The sequence below is a fragment of the Protopterus annectens genome, chromosome 3.part0 (genome assembly GCF_019279795.1).
Source record: "Protopterus annectens isolate FY-2018-M chromosome 3.part0, PAN1.0, whole genome shotgun sequence".
Taxonomy (NCBI): domain Eukaryota; kingdom Metazoa; phylum Chordata; order Ceratodontiformes; family Protopteridae; genus Protopterus; species Protopterus annectens.
The window spans coordinates 170,931,869-170,948,301 of NC_056731.1; the positions used below are offsets into that span (position 1 = coordinate 170,931,869).

The 16,433-nt window shown below is 44.6% G+C and overlaps 1 protein-coding gene across 1 annotated transcript in view; it reads left to right on the forward strand.

The window, feature by feature from the left end:
- The window catches only part of KIF15 (kinesin family member 15), a 2,415,358-nt gene that overhangs the window by 747,445 nt on the left and 1,651,480 nt on the right, over nucleotides 1-16,433 (forward strand). The window lies entirely within an intron of this gene.

Consider the following 16,433-nt stretch of genomic DNA (forward strand, 5'->3'; position numbering starts at 1 on the left):
GTATTTGCTTTTTGATGGGGGTGTACCATACCATATAATTGCTTTCTATTGTGGGGGAACCTGACATCTGGGGCAAGAAAAACTGATGTAATGGTGTCGGCTGCATGTTTTATACCCATGACGACCTGATGTCATGGAAGAAGCGACAGCATCTGACGCAGAAATCCAAAGACTCTGGTATTCAGGCCGGCTGAGGGCTACTTGCAGGCAGATAACATAAATGTGATGACTGCAACAAGGAATACACTAACTTCTATATTTATGGTAAGTGTACACAACTGTACTTTTTAGGGGTAGAAAAATATTTTTGCAAGACTCGTTTGGTAGAATCTGATTTATTACATTGACTTTTTTATACTTAGTAAAATATTTTCCATTAGTTGTAAGGAGTAAGACCAATTATTGTTGCTATCCTGCCAGAGTAATGCATATTTCCTAACAACATTTTTTCCAAGAATATAATATTGATGGTGGAAAGGGACATTGTCAGTTCTCTATAATTGTCATGTGGTTGTATGTATTGCAGGAAAAAAAATCATTCTATTGGCTACGTTTGCAACCCTAGATATTTTAAATGATCTTTATTGTACTATTATTTTTTGACATTTTTGAAAATAGTAATGTGTGAATTAGAGTAGAAAAATCCATCCACTGCTATAATATAAGAAATGTAATGCCTTTAAGGCTGTGTTTTTTCTTGTGTATCTTGGCCTTTGTCAGCTTGACAAATAGATCTGAAGTAGTTATTTCATTTGCTCTGCAACCTGTGGGTATCGGATCCGACTTCGGATCTGAGCCGGCAGCTTTCCAAGCTACAAGATCCGAGCTCCTAGCTCCTCCCCCTACCCATAATCCCCTGCTACCTGCTGTATTACCTTAGATCGTTTTTTGCCGCGGCTGAAGTAGCTATCTTTTGAAGAGCTCCTGGCTTTGGTGAGATCGTTTACTTGTTAAAGTCCTTTTTTTCTCTAGTGTTTTTGTAAAGTTGTAGTGTACGCGTGTGTAGTGCCCCTGAGTTTATTTTCGGTGGTTTAGTTATTTTTTCTCGTAGTTAGTTGTTCCTCTGTGTTACACCCCCCCCCCCTTAGTGTTTGGGTGTGTGTGTGTGAGTGAGTTTAAAATGGCTGAAGGGCCCAAAGCCGTTTTTTCAAAGTGTACTGAGTGTGGCCATAAGCTTTCACCGGTTGATGGCCGCACTCAGTGCGTTTTATGCCTGGGGGTGGCCCATTTATCTATGGCCTGCCAAATTTGTGCGGCCTTTAACCCCCGGGTGCTTAGGGATAGGAAGAATAAGCTGATCCTGGCGGGAAAGCTGCCCCAGGAATCGGCTTCTTCCTCTCCTGCTCAGGTTGCTTCGGCAGCCCCGGTGCTTCTGTGCCCCTTGCTCAGCCCGGGACTCAACCTCCCTTTTTGGGTTTGAGCATGGGTGACGCTGGTGCCTCTTCCTCCAGAGAGAAGAGGCACAAGGATAAGGAAGGGCACAAATCCCATAAAAGGCTGGCTGAGACTCAACCCTCAGCCCCGCCATCTAAACTGACTAAGTCTCCCGGGAGGGTCTCCGGATCCACCCCCTCTCGGCTCCGTTCGCCCAGCTTTTCGCCAGAGGAGGAGGACCGGTCTCCCTCGAGGTCATCAAGGCGGCCCTCCCGGCCCACCTCGACGACGACTTCTAGATCGACCAGAAGCCTCACTGAAGCGGACATGGATCGGATGATGCGTCGATTCATACAGACCCAAATGCAGATGGGGGTGCTCTTGCCCCCCCTGGGAGGGAGCACGGCCCCCATTTTTGCTCCGATCACTCCTTCTCCGACTCATTTTCGGGTCTCTGAGTCGTCGGATCCGGGCCCTTTCGGAGCCAGGGATTTGTCGGCGCCGATAGCGCTGGTCTCTTGGCCAACTATACCCTTGAGCATGTCTGATCCGAGTTCTCGGGGCCGAGGGTGAGCGTCGGATCTGAGGGAGTTGGTGTGTCTTCAGCGCTGCTGGGTTCGGAGCGCACCCCTCTCTCGGCGCCAACTGCATTGGCTCCGACCCCGATCCCTACTTCTGAGCCTGGCGAGAGTAGTTCTCCTTCGGCTTTTGAGGTAGTGGAGAGGGTACTGTAGAGGTCCTCCAGGTCCCTGGTCCGGGCTTCGGATCCTCCCATACCCCCCCTGCATGTGGGTCTATCCTCCGTCATTCGAACATCGGGACAGCCTGCTCAGGCCCTCCAGCTAGTTCCCTTGGAGGAACAAGAACCCGTGGACGAGCCCTCTTCGGATAGCCCCACCGAGGAGGTCCCTCGTAAATGTAGGTGTAAAAGGAGGCACCTGGACTCCCCTGAGTCCGTTACCACCGACACGGATTTAGATGAAGGAGAAGGTTCCCCAAGGTCACCCACCGAGGATGTCTCCTTCGGAGACATCATGGAAATGTTGCGTATTAGAGGGGGGTGGTCTGCCCAAAAACCTTCCGTGGATGAATCCGTGTTCCTGGAGGCGTTTGAGGCAGGCCCATCTACCTCCTGGGTGCCCCTCCAGCTCACCCCCTGGTAGACTTAATTGCTACCAGGGCATGGAAGGAGCCCAACACCGTGGAGCCAATTCCTAGGCGTCCTGATAAAGTCCTTAGCCCCCCTACAGATAGGCAGTCTTGGGCCAAGGGATCTCCCGTTGATGCCATGTTGGTGGCGGCTGCCACCAAGAAAGAACTCGCACAGGAGAGTTCTTTAGTCCACCCACCAGATAAGGAATCTCGAGCACTGGACCGCATTGGGAAGCGGATGTTTGCTTCAGCGACCTTCTTGATAAGGGTGCTGAACTATATGGCACATGCCATCAGGCTACAGCGAGACTTGATTAAGGAATACACTGCAGCCCCCCCCGGAGTCCACGTCGGTCGGAGACAAGAATGTTTTTTCGACTCGGATGGCCACTCTAAAATCCATTTCTAATACGTCCATGCGGCTTCTCTCCCATGCAACGGAGGGAGCCGCTAGGGCCAGCAGAGCCGGGGTCGTCTTGCGACGTCACGCCTGGCTCCGTCTTTGCGACTTCACGGATCCCTTCAAGGCATCCTTTGTGAACGCGCCCTTTGATGGATCTTCGCTTTTCGGCAAGACCGTTCGCGATACGCTGGTCCAAAGCGAAAAGGACGGAGTCCGCTTCTCTAATCCCCAACGATCCTTTTCTAGGAATCAGAGGGGACAAAAGAAGCTGTGGTTCCGCAAGTCTCGGCAATCCCATCCAGCTTCGGAACCCTCGTCCTCTAGAGGCAGAGGAGGACAAGGTGGACGCTGGCCCAGAGGCAGAGGGGGACCGCGTAACTTCGGGTCTAGAGAACCTTTCTCGGACAGACCCGCGCAGCAGCCCTGAGGGCTTGCCCAACTGTCCTTCTCTGGAGGCAGTCGGGGGGCGTTTGACGGAGCACCTTTCAAATTGGGAGTCCCTTACGACAGATCGATGGGTGCTCCGTATCATATCCAGAGGTTATTACATCCCCTTCATAAACCTTCCCCCCCAAGACCAGACGCCTCCCCGATGTACCACCCGATCAGAGGGAGGCAGCGGCTTCAGAAGTTTCGAAGTTGCTAGAAAAAAGAGCCATCCAGCCCGTCCCCCCAGATCAGTCCGGATTGGGTTATTACTCCAGGTTCTTTTTGGTGCCAAAGAAAACGGGGGACCTAAGACCCATCTTAGACCTTTCCACTCTGAACCTATTCATTCCCAAGGAAAAATTCCGGATGGTCACCCTGCAATCAATTCTCCCCCTTCTGCAGGAGAACGACTGGATGTGCTCTATAGACCTCAAGGATGCGTACTACCACATTTTGATGGACAGACGATCCAGAAGGTTTCTCCGCTTCCAGCTGGGGGCCAGTCATTATCAGTTCAGGGTTCTTCCGTTCGGCCTCACCTCAGCCCCCAGGGTGTTCACCAAAGTCATGGCAGTGGTTGCAGCCCACCTGAGACTTCAGTGCATTCAGGTCTTTCCGTACCTAGACGACTGGCTTTTCACCGCCGCCAACAGGCATCAACTCTGCGTGGCAAGAGATTACGCTCTGACTCTTACCCACAACTTAGGCATCTCAGTAAATCTGCAGAAATCCTCTCTGTGCCCCGTTCAGGTCCTGGAATTCATAGGGGCCAGGTTGGATACCCGTATCTCTCGAGCTACCCTAACTTCAGACAGGCTGAGCAGCTTGTCATATCAAGTATTAGCCCTTCTTCCGAGTCCTGCCCCGCCGGCGGAGTTAGTCCTGAGGGCACTAGTGTCTATGGCGGCAGCGATCGGTCTCTCCCTTCACGCATGCCTGCGAATGAGGATATTGCAGTGGACCCTGCAAGTTCAGTGGTCCCTATCACTCCACCCATTGAACACTCCGATACCACTGAGCAGAGTTTGCAAGGACTCCCTTCTTTGGTGTCTCCACGCGTGGGAACTCAGAGAAGGGAGGCCCTTTGTGATCCCCCCGCCCCAAGCCACGTTGACCACGGATGCTTCTCACCTCGGGTGGGGGGTGGGCATTGTTCAGGCAGATCCGTCCAAGGCACGTGGACGTCCCTAGAGACCGCTTTGCATATCAATGTCCTAGAGATGAGGGCGGTGCTTTTGGCGTTGCAAGCTCTCCACGACCTTCTCCCTCTGGGAACTATCGCAATCCAGACAGACAATATGTCAATAGTCTGGTACATAAACAAACAGGGAGGAACCAGGTCTTATCCCCTTTGTCGAGAGGCTATGAGAGTTTGGGAATGGGCGATATCCACCAACCGGTTTCTGGTAGCAACGCACATTCCGGGTCGGTCCAACATATTAGCGGACAAACTGAGTCGAGTACTTCTCGCTCCGTACGAGTGGTCTCTCAATCCATCTGTTGCGAAGCAGATCTTCCGCAAATGGGATTGGCCTCGCTGCAATCTTTTTGCTTCTCCATTAAACACAAAATGCAGCGAGTTCTTCGCAATACTTCCGCCCCCCAAAGGGGAGAATCCCAGAGACGCTCTAGTTCATGCTTGGCCTCCCGGTCTCCTTTATGCTTATCCCCCCTCCCGCTTATGATAAAGTTCATACAGAAAATCTGTCGGTTGGGGAGCAGAGTTATCCTCATAGCCCCATTCTGGCCTCGACAGATCTGGTTCCCTTATCTGCGGTCTCGCAGTCTGGCTCCTCCATGGATTCTGGATCCCATTCCAGACCTGATCTCGCATCCTGCGGGTTACCAAACCCCGAATCTGGTGAACCTCAAGCTTACGGCTTGGTTGATCCAGTTCCAATGATGGCTAGGACTCCCGGTATCTCCTCTCCTGTTAAGGCCATACTAGTCGCGGCTCATAAGCCGTCTACCAGAAAACTTTACAATAGTAAATGGAAAGTTTCTCCATCTGGGCTAAAGACAAGGGCCTGGTCCCATTTACAGTTCCTATTCCAACTATTTTGGACTTCCTGTCGCTGATTTTTCAGCAGGGAGTAAGTGCTTCTACGGTTAAGGTGCAGTTGGCAGCCATCTCCCATTTTCATGTAGGTGATGGCTTAGGGTCCTTGGCATCTACAAAATTATGCAAAACTTTCTTGCGGGGCATCTTTCTTTTGAAGCCTCTTGTGAAAACTGTGGTGCCTCCATGGGATTTGACCTTAGTCTTACAAGCCCTGGCAAGTCCACCCTTTGAGCCTGCGGCCTCGGTTCCGTTAAAGTTCTTGTCATGGAAAACGGCCTTCTTAGTGGCTATTACTTTGGCCAAGAGGGTTTCAGAACTTCAAGCTCTGTGTATGAAACCCCCTTACCTTATTTTTCACAAGGATAGAGTGTCCCTCAAGACTAACCCGTCTTTCTTACCTAAGGTGGCTTCAGAGTCAAATATTAATCAATCAATAAATTTACGAGTGTTCTTCCCAAATTTTCAGAACAAAGGGGAATACAAGTTGCACAAACTGGATGTACACAGACAAATACATTTCTACTTGCACAGAACTAAAGATTTTCGCAAGTCAGACCAGTTGTTTGTATCCTTTGCAAAATCAGCTATGGGTAAAGCCATTTCCAAAGTGACCTTAGCAAATTGGATCTGTCAGTGCATAATTCACGGGTACATATTGTCAGGCAAACCAGCCCCTATTGGAATTCGCGCTCATTCTACAAGGTCTGTGGCCACCTCAGCAGCCTTTTGGTCCAGGGTTCCCTTGGATGACACGTGAAAGAAAACAAAAGCTGGATAAACGCCTGGTATACACCTCAAGCGAAAAAAAAATGAAAAGACCAATGGTTAGAACACAGCTGAAGATAAAAATGGAATAATCCACGTCAGGAAATAAACCACTTGCAGCTTCACAGTAGTGCCCTTTATAAAACCAAAAGTTGTAACTGAGATGTAGTAGTCAAGGTAGGAAACGGTTCACTTGCAGTTTCACACCACTTTATTAAACAAGAGTAAGCGCTTTCGCGATCTAAGTCAGCTGATCACTTCTTCAGACTCATAAAAACAGTTAAAACATTGGTATTTAAAATATGGTTCATCCAATGAAAACACATATAGAACTATGACTTAGACTAATTAAAATTGCATACATCAGTACATTAATTTGCCTTATATTCTGCATAAGATGAAATAAAATATACATATAACAGACACATTTTATGTAATAATCCATATTACTTAATGTTTTAGTGGTCTGGATTTTAAAAAAGGTTTCAAGGAAACAGCATTGTTCAATCCAGGAGACCTATCTGCTTGAAGTAGTAAAATCCATGTTTGTTCGGCTTCCTCTTCCTTATTCCTTATATCACCTCCCCTCTTACTTTTATTTATTATTTCTAAAACCATGAAATTAAAAATGTTTCCTATCTTCTTCTTCCACATGTTTTACTAAAGCACTTGTGTCTTTTTTATTTCTTATATCTCTAAGGTGTTCAAGGATACGTTCCTTTAGACACCTATTGGTTTTGCCTATATAAAAGGCATGACAGACAGTGCAGAAGCTGAAATAAACCAAATTTTGTGTTCTGCAGTCAGCATAAAAATCTATATCAATTATAAATCCTAGTGTAGGATGTTTATATGTAGATTTATTATATAAATAGTCACATGCTGTACAATTTCTACAAGGAAAAGTCCCCTGCCTATCAGATAGGATCATTCTTTCATTGTTTCTGGATTTATAACAGAGTTGCCTTTTTAAGGACCTCTTACTTCTAAAATTTCTTGGATGGCATATGTTCAGCAGCTACTTGGTCCTCTTCTCATATGTTCATTTCTCATTATAAACTAGATATGATTTCGAGAGGCAGGGCTTCTTTTGGCTCCGCGGTGCTTCGGAATATCCTTCTGTAAAGGCCACCCAGGTTTTTCTTGAGTAGCTGGGGACTCTGTCCCACAGGTTGCAGAGCAAATGAAGTAACTACTTCAGATAAAGAAGTTATGTACTCACCATAACGTTCCATCTGAGTAGGTACTTCATTTGTCTGCAACTGACCCCCCCCCCTGCCATCCCCCGAACCTTTTCGGGATTTTCTGGTCACCTGTAAGTTTCTTGTCAGGAGATTAGATATGGTGTACTCCTCTCTCGAGGTTATTAGTTGGGTGATAAGGCAAAAAAGTTGATCTGAGGTAATACAGCAGGTAGCAGGGTATTATGGGTATGGGGGAGGAGCTAGGAGCTCGGATCTTGTAGCTTGGAAAGCTGCCGGCTCAGATCCGAAGTCGGATCCGATACCCACAGATTGCAGACAAATGAAGTACCTACTCAGATGGAACATTATGGTGAGTACATAACTTCTTTTTTTGTGCAACTTCTAAAATCATTAAATGTTAAGGTAGTTTAAGTGCACAGCTTATTGCTAGTTAGTTATGATAAATATTTAAGGATATGGAAATATTGCAGCATAAGATGTCCGATATGGCTAACTTAGAAAAGCAAAAGGTAGAACTTTGACACAGCTTACATATTTTGGGTAGAAAAAAGGTAAACCAACAACCTCTCATTTCTGCTTCACTAAAGCTGAAACCCTAAACCTCATGATAACATAACTAGTGTTCTAACTTCTCAGGAAGAAAATGTCTGTTTGACTTACGACAGTCATAATAAAAAAAAATTGGAGACTAGTTGTGAGGAATGTACTACTGAAGTCTATATTCAATGTTATACAAAACTGCCAGTAAAAAAAAAAAAAAAATCTCCCAGACTGGATGTTCTTCATTTTGAGTTTTTTGAAGTATGTGCACTTAGCTCCACATTTACAACATTGTCATTTTTTTTTCTGTTCTAAATGTGGAAATTTGCAAGTCTGTGGAGGAAGTCAAATGTATAGGTCCTTGCAGTTATTCTTAAGACCATTGTTAACCTAGCAGGGTACCCTGTCCCAATTGTGACCTCCTGCCTCAAGGAAAGTTTACAGGATAAGTCCAGGGAGAATTTGTTAATAATCATCCATTTGTCAAGGTTAATCTTCAAAGTTTTCCCAGAAGTTTGTGCTTTAGGATAAGAAACCGTTATGCCAGTGTGAACTGTGAATGTGTTGATAAAGAGTAAAACCTTTTGTATGAGGTTTTTGAAGAGCCATTAGCTTTGCAAGATCAAAATTGGTCAAGGAACATGGGGTCTTTCATTGTACAAAAGGCAGTGCCTAGTTCTGTTTGTTTTATTCTGTTGTGGGGATTTTTTGTCCTTATATGTAATTACTTGTTTACTGTAAAATTTTGTTTGTTTTTGTGGATCTTTTTCCCCCAACCGATTGTAAAGTATTTAATCTGTTGGTCTTTTCTCCCCATGTATATAACTACTCCACTACTGTTTAGATGTTTTGAATCTTTTGTAGAGCTTTTCTCTTCGGCCCTCTGCTGTAAATAGCCACTGGCTCAGTCAGACTTTCATGGTTATCAAAGGACAAATGAAAAAATATAGTACCCAGAACATGGTCTGTAAGAGTAGGTGATTTAAGTAATAGCGTTCTTAAGGCCTCGTGTCTCAATAGTTTCTGTTTGTAAATTCTTGCATACACTGTTGGAAACTCCTGGTGTTCTGGCTGAAGTGTGATTCTCATTCTGGAAATATATTGCTGATTAAGTATATTTCTTAGCATTTTAACCTTTCAGAGTTCTGCATTGTCTTAATTTTGCCTGACTGAATTAATTTATATATTTTCTGGCATTGTTTTCTGTTCCCATCTGTTCTGAAACTGGTTTCACCCTCCCTCCCACACTATTCTTGTGGTGGTGTTATAGTTGGTGGTTTTCCAGTTGTCCGACCCTTCTGTAAATTTGATCTGGGACACCCCTCCCAGTCTAGTGTTCTCTCCACTTAATACAGAGAGAACATTTGAGGAGACCACCCCATTTCCTCTCTCCTTGCACTTTACTAACAAAAAAATTGCACTTTATTCATCTGCTTTTAATGTATTTGTGCGTCTTCCTACTTTATTACCTTATCTTGCTTTTGCCTCTTCTTAAAAGTACTCAATTGTATTAATTCTGCTGCATTTATTACTTCTTGGTAGTAGCCTGATTAAATTGTAATTGTTATTCTAAGCCTGTTGGTTTAAGCACTTGGGCTTCAGAACAGTTGTTTTACATTAAGAAGGTTTGTGGTCTGCACTGCTGTGGCAGGACAGGTAGCTTACATTCTTCTAAGTTAGGAATTGCTGATTGAAGCCTCAGTGTCTATTATTCTAAAAGTGTATTAGTTGTGGTTTAAGCACTTGGGCTTCAGGCCAGTTATTTTACATTAAGAAGGTTTGCAGTCTTCACTCTTCTGGGAGGAGAGGCTAGATTCTGCCCTTCTGAGCTGGGAATTTCTGGTTAAAGGCTTATTGTGCCTGCTTATTTGAACTGTTTCTTTCTGAAATTGGTGCACCATGTTTGCTGTAGCATAGACTAAATTCAGGCCTGCTGAATCTAGCTTTGTTTGTATAACTTGAGCACTAATCCAGGCCATCTTTTTTTGGAGAAGGTTCCAGTGCTCCCTAGTGGCAGTAGTGTGCAGTTAGAACTTGTCTGATTGAAGACTGTTGGAACAGGGCTTGATCTTGAGCTTTTTTACTGGTTAATTGGGTAATTTGTTTAAATCAGTTTGCTCGTTTTCTATTGTTATATAAAAATGCACTTTATTCAGCTGCTTTTACTGTATTTGTGTTTTTTCCTACTTTATTAATTTATATTGCTTTTGCTGCCTATTCTTAAACGTACTTAATTGGATTTATTCTGCTGCATTTATTACTGCTCGTTAGTAGCCTGATTAAATTGTAACTGCTATTCTAAGCCTTTGGTTTAAGCACTTGTGATTCAGACCAGTTGTTTTACATTAAGAAGGTTTGTGGTCTGCACTGCTGTGGCAGAAGAGGTAGCTTACATCCTTCTAAGTTGGGAGTTACCGATTTGAAGGTTTAGTGTCTGTTATTCTAAAAGTGTATTAGTTCTGGTTTAAGCACTTGGACTTTGGGCCAGTTATTTTACATTAAGAAGGTGTGGCCTGCACTCTTGTGGGAGGAGAGGGTAGATTCTGCCCTTCTGAGTTGGGAGTTTCTGGTTAAAGGCTTATTGTGCCTGCTTATTTGAACCGTTTCTGAAATTGGTACGCCTTGTTTGCTGTAGCATAGACTAAATTCAGACCTGCTGAATCTAGCTTTGTTTGTATAAAATAAGCACTAATCCAGGCCATATTTTTTTGGAGAATGTTCCCCTGCACCCTAGTAGCAGGAGTGTGCAGTTAGAACTTGTCTGATCGAAGACTGCTGGAACGGGACTCCATTTTTAGCTTTTTTATTGGTTAATTGGTTTAAATCAGTTTGCTCATTTGCTACTGCTATATTAAAAAAAAATACACTTTATGCAACACCGCTTAGCTAGGGTTAAACTATTCCCAGCGCCATAAAGTCTGCTCTTCAAATTTTCCCTTAGAACTAGCCAGTTTTTAAGATTTAGCACTCAAATCTGTTTCTTTGAGCTCAGCACTTTTTCAGAACTCGTAAGCACTACATAAACTACAAATTGCTACAGCACTCAACTTTCCTCACTTGTCTAGAGGAAAACAGTTTTTAGTACTTAATAAGCACCTATCCAGGCATGTCTGTGGGTCAACTCCCGGTGTTTTCTCCTGTCTACCTGATCAATCTGGGCATCTTGGGGCAATGCAGCAATTGCCACATGTACACAGACAACCCTCTCCTCCTACCACCCACCACTACAACCTGTGAGAGATGCACTTATATAACCAAACAGGAAGCAAATCTGTCTTTACCCAAGACTGGACTTAGACAGTCAAGAGGAGAGGGTAAACACTTGCACCACACCGCACTCATCACATAGTCCCTCAAAACCTACACCACCAAAAAACACGTAGAAACACAAAACACACACCTATATTCACGGAGGCTCTCAATAAAAATCTGCCCAAGCAATAGAGGCCTCCAAAGCAGAAATGCAAGCAACCTTTACACCCCAACACAACCCAAATGGCACACAGCCCACAAACTCAGTGTGCCACTCAACCACAGCCCATAAGGCATAACAACGTACCCAACACTCTAGTCATCGGTGACTCTATAGTCAGGCACACCGATGTTCCACTCACCAGGCTAAACAAGGAGAATATTGCTGTCAGCTGCCTGGCGGTTGCCAGGATCCGCCACAGAACGCACGCACTTCAGTCACTCCACAGCAAGTACAAATATGACTCTGTCATTGTCCATGTTGGTGTGAATGACCTGAGCTGTACATCTCTGGACTACATGAGAAGAGACATGGAGGAGCTCTCCAATCTTGTAGCCCAGGCAGGTATGACCCTAGCACTGATTAGCATCCTGCCATCACCCAGAATGTTACCACAGTATAAGGACAAAATGATTGACTTCAACAATTGACTAAGATTCTGGTGTCATTCTAAAGGGATCCAGTATCTGTCTGCCTGACTAAGATTCTGGTGTCATTCTAAAGGGATCCAGTATCTGTCTGCCTGGGATGACATGATCGACAGACCACGATGCTTTGCCAGATATAGCCTGTACCCTGTCACCTTTGGGACTATGGATACTGGCTGAGGCTCTTGCCACCCCTATAGTGCCTTTTTAGGCAAGGCTGAAATGACAAATTCTCCGCCGTAACCGGTACAAGCAAGCAAAATCTCAGGTTAATGCTACTCAGTGCTAGAAGTCTAAACCTCAAAATGCACTCACTCAAGGCAGTCCTTAAATTGGAGAACATCGACATCTGTGCAGGGACAGAGATCTGGTTCAAGGCTCCAAAGAGCACCCCTGCATTACCAGGCAGTAATTCATATCACACTTTTCGGCCACCTAACCTGGACCGAAACACTAAAGGCGGAGGCGTGTCCATATTCATTAAGGATATCCACACCTCCAGAATAGTTGCTCAGCATAATGCATCCGAGATTATCCAAGTGCAACTAACTCTGGGCAAGATCACAATCCAAATTGTAGCTTGCTACAGATCCCCCACCATAACCCAGGATTCCCACTCCTCATTTCTTGATGCACTGGAAAATATTAGGGTACAACCTAACACCCTAATAATGGGCGGTTTCAACTACCCCACCATTAACTGGGAAAACTACTCGTGTACCAACTCTTTTGCTCAACGTTTTCTGGAATTCATAAATTCCAACACCTTGAATCAACTTATCCACATCCCCACCAGAGGCAGCACTATCTTAGACCTGGTCATTACCAGCATGGGCAACCGGTGTTCCACACCAGAGGTCATTTTCTCGTTGGTCAGATCCGACCACAAGCTAATCACCCTAGACATCCACATCCCACCCCCACTCGCCATTGGGGAAACCACCGTAAAAAATGTCTCCAAAGCCAACTTCACACTTCTTAAGATAGAAGTGGCAAACTTCATGACACCATTGCAGGCTGACAATAGAGGTATGACTGCTGAATCCTACACAAATGCACTTTATAGGCACTTACATGAGTGCATGGATCGTGCTAGCCCTAACAGAACCAAGACGGTATCCTCCAAAAAAAGGAAGCCAATCTGGTGGTCCCCTGCCATAAACAAACTCTGCAACAGAAGAAAGAAACTGCTGCAAAAAAGAGTAAAATCCCATGATTGGAAGAACTCCCTGGTCAGCTTGAGTAAGAAGCCGAGGTCCCTCATAAAATCCTCCAAAGCTAGTTAGGAAAACAAAATTGCCACTGTTTCTAAAGGCAACCACAAAACATTCTATGTCAGCTATGTCAAGAATCTCAATGACAACACTCTGATCTACTCTGAGTTACAGCACAATGGCACTAAATATACAGAACCAACTGATACTGCCAGCATTCTGGCAGATATGTTCAGTGCTAACCCCCAAAGTGCCCATCTCTGTACTGGAAGAATGCAAAGTTCTTATAACCACGGCTGCACAGGTAAAAAAACATGCTCTCCAAAGCCAAGAACACAGCATCCATGGGATCTGGCAACATTCCAGGCTGCGTTCTACACGAACTACAGAACGAACTGGCACCCCACCTAAGTACCATGTTCAATCATAGCCTCACCTCAGGCTTTGTGCCCACTGAATGGCACACAGCGACGGTTATTTCACTCCACAAATGGGGATCCACAGCGGACCCCGGGAACTATTGCCCAATTAGCTTAATGAGCCTGGCTTGCAAGGCCATGGAACGTATCATCATGGAACTTATAAACAGACATTGGTAATCTCCAAACTCTGGACCCCACCCAATTCGGTTTTGTAAAAGGCAGATCATGTCTCCTAAACCTGATAGACTTCTTTGAAGCAGTCCAAAGCTGTAGATGAGGGTAAGGTGGTTCACACAGCCTATCTAGATTTTGCCAAGGCTTTCGAAACCATCCCCCACTCTGGAATTATAGATAAACTCACTAAACTAGGCATAAATCACTATGTCACAAGATGGGTTGCCAACTGGATCACTGACAGAACCCACACTGTGAAAGTAGCAGACTCCAAATCTGACTTCAGACCAGTGACAAGTGGAGTACCAGAGGGTTCAGCCCTGGGTCCTCTCCTGTTTGGTATCTACTTCTCTGAAGTACAGGCTAACGAAGTTCGTAGATGACTGCAAACTAGGAGCCATAACTGAAACTTCTAACAATGTGAACATCCTACAAAAGGGCCTCACTGAGACCGATGCCTGGTGTCAAAGCCATGGCCTCAAGCTCAATGCCAAAAAGTGCATTGTCATCCCTTTTGGTAAACACAATTTTACCCATGAACTACTACATAGGCAGTAGTCTACTTAACACCAAAGGTGTGATAAGAGACCTTGGGGCACAGGTGGACAGTAGTCTCTACTTTGATAATCACATCACCACAGTAGTCAGGAAATCCTTCTATGTGGCACACCTCATTACAAAAGGTTTCTCATCCAGGAAGAAAGAGGCCATTGTTCCCCTCTAATCATCACTCATTAGACCCATTATAGAGTACAGTGCCCCTTTTGGTATGTACCTCACAAGACATCTACAACAACTGAAAAAGCCGCAGAAATACCTTACAAAGAGGAGTACCAGCCTCAAACAGATGCCCTACGCAGATCGCCTCAAAAAACTCCAGCTTTATTCAGTCGCATATTGCCTACTCAGAGGCGATCTCTGCCTAACATGCAAAGCTATGTAAAACCCAGAGCTGTTGTACATGCTCATTTAAAGAAATCCCAATCTCTCAGAGCTACACACTCTAGGGACCTAAACCTTGTCACCACAATAAATAGAACATGCTTAAAGGATAGCTTCCTGTCCCTGAGACTTCCCATGCTCTGGAACAGACTACCTATCTATATCAAACAAAGCTCCTTATTAGCACTCTTCAAGAAAAATCTTGATTGGATGGGAAACAGGAAATTCACCCCGGGGATCATTTCTGTGGCTCTGCTCGACAGGGGCACAGGTAAATAATTTTCTTGGGTGGCAAAAGCCAGGATACCTTTTTGGATAGACTTATGTAGGCCCTAGGGCCAATAGCCTAGTACCTAACTATGAACCTATGTTTTGATAGGTATATATGAAAACTGATGACATATTCAGTTTTGGTACAGAAAAGACCTGAATAAAGTGGGGATAAGACTTTGAGATTACAGTTTGAATGTGATGCCCTTGGTGTTAACTATGCCATATAGAAGAATTTTATAACTTCAGAGGTAGTATGATAGTCAGTGGGAACTCATGTATAAAATTGTCTATCTCATAAGACTGTGTCTGCCTTGAGGAGTGAATCATCTATGTGGCATTTCACTGAGTTTTCTTTGACCGAAGTGAAGATTATTTCTTTCATGTTGATCACTGTTGCAGTATTGCTCACATATGGGCATACCATGTATTCAGCCAGTATACCAAAGCTTGGGCATCATACGCTCACACCAAAAGTCTGAATTATAATCTAGGCATAACAAAGAATGCTGGTACATGTGGAATGTACAGGCGCAAAGTTCCATAGAACTTTTTTGCCACTAGCTGAGAAGAGAGACCAATAGAGACTGTCTATAGAATCCGTCTATAAGCTGTACAACCTGTGACTATTTCATTGCATTTGGACAGATAAGAATCCCCAATGGAGACCCTTCTTGTTTCACTAAAGTTTCAACTAAAATTTTATTTCATGTCAGTTAAGAGAAGGAAATGTGACTGCAGTAGGCAGATACTTTACGAAGACCAGCATTTTAAATTCCTTTTTTTTATCTTGGGCCTAATCACAACTTTAAGAAGTGTTCTACTTTTAAATCTCTCACCCCTAAAACTTTAGGAGTAGTTTAGTCTCTCTTGAACTGTATTTGGAAAATTGGAGACTTAAGGAGCTTGTGCTAGGTAGGGTGCCCTCTGAACCTTCCCTGTCTGATGTCCCTCAGCAGCCTTGTTTGAAACCTACCACTTGGACCCATATGAGCTCTCAGACCACCTAGTGTCTTCTGCTGTTGTGACCCTATCAAGACCCACAAGCCCCAACCTAACAGTGTATCCCATACAACCAGTCAGATGTCTGGTAAGGCTGCAAATGGCTGTGACACTGCTGATCATGTCCAAGAGATCAGAAGGCATTCCACAAATCCTTATCTGAGAGAAAGGCCCTGGTACGCTTATTGAGCTATGTCAGGGATTGGATCCTTCTCTTAGTTTCTTCCGATATTCTCAAAAGAGGACGTGGAAAACAGCACATCTCTCCTGCTGCTGCTGCTTCCCTTGTTGACTCATTGGTGGAATGGTATGATTGCTTTTTTTCTTTTTCAAGAGCTATATAAAGTTTTTATGTTTTTAAAACTTATTTATTTTCCTCCCCTGCTTCTTCCCCACAAAAGAGAGTAACAGGTACTTCTGAAGAAGAGGAATGAGGATTCTGAGGATCTGAATCAGAGGATGAGAACATTATCTCCCCCTTAAAAAGTGTTTCTTTGGGACATTTAAAAGATGCTGCACCATTTTTAGTGGGAAAGAAAACTAGTTTGAGTTGTAAAAGAGGTATGACTTGTTGAATGT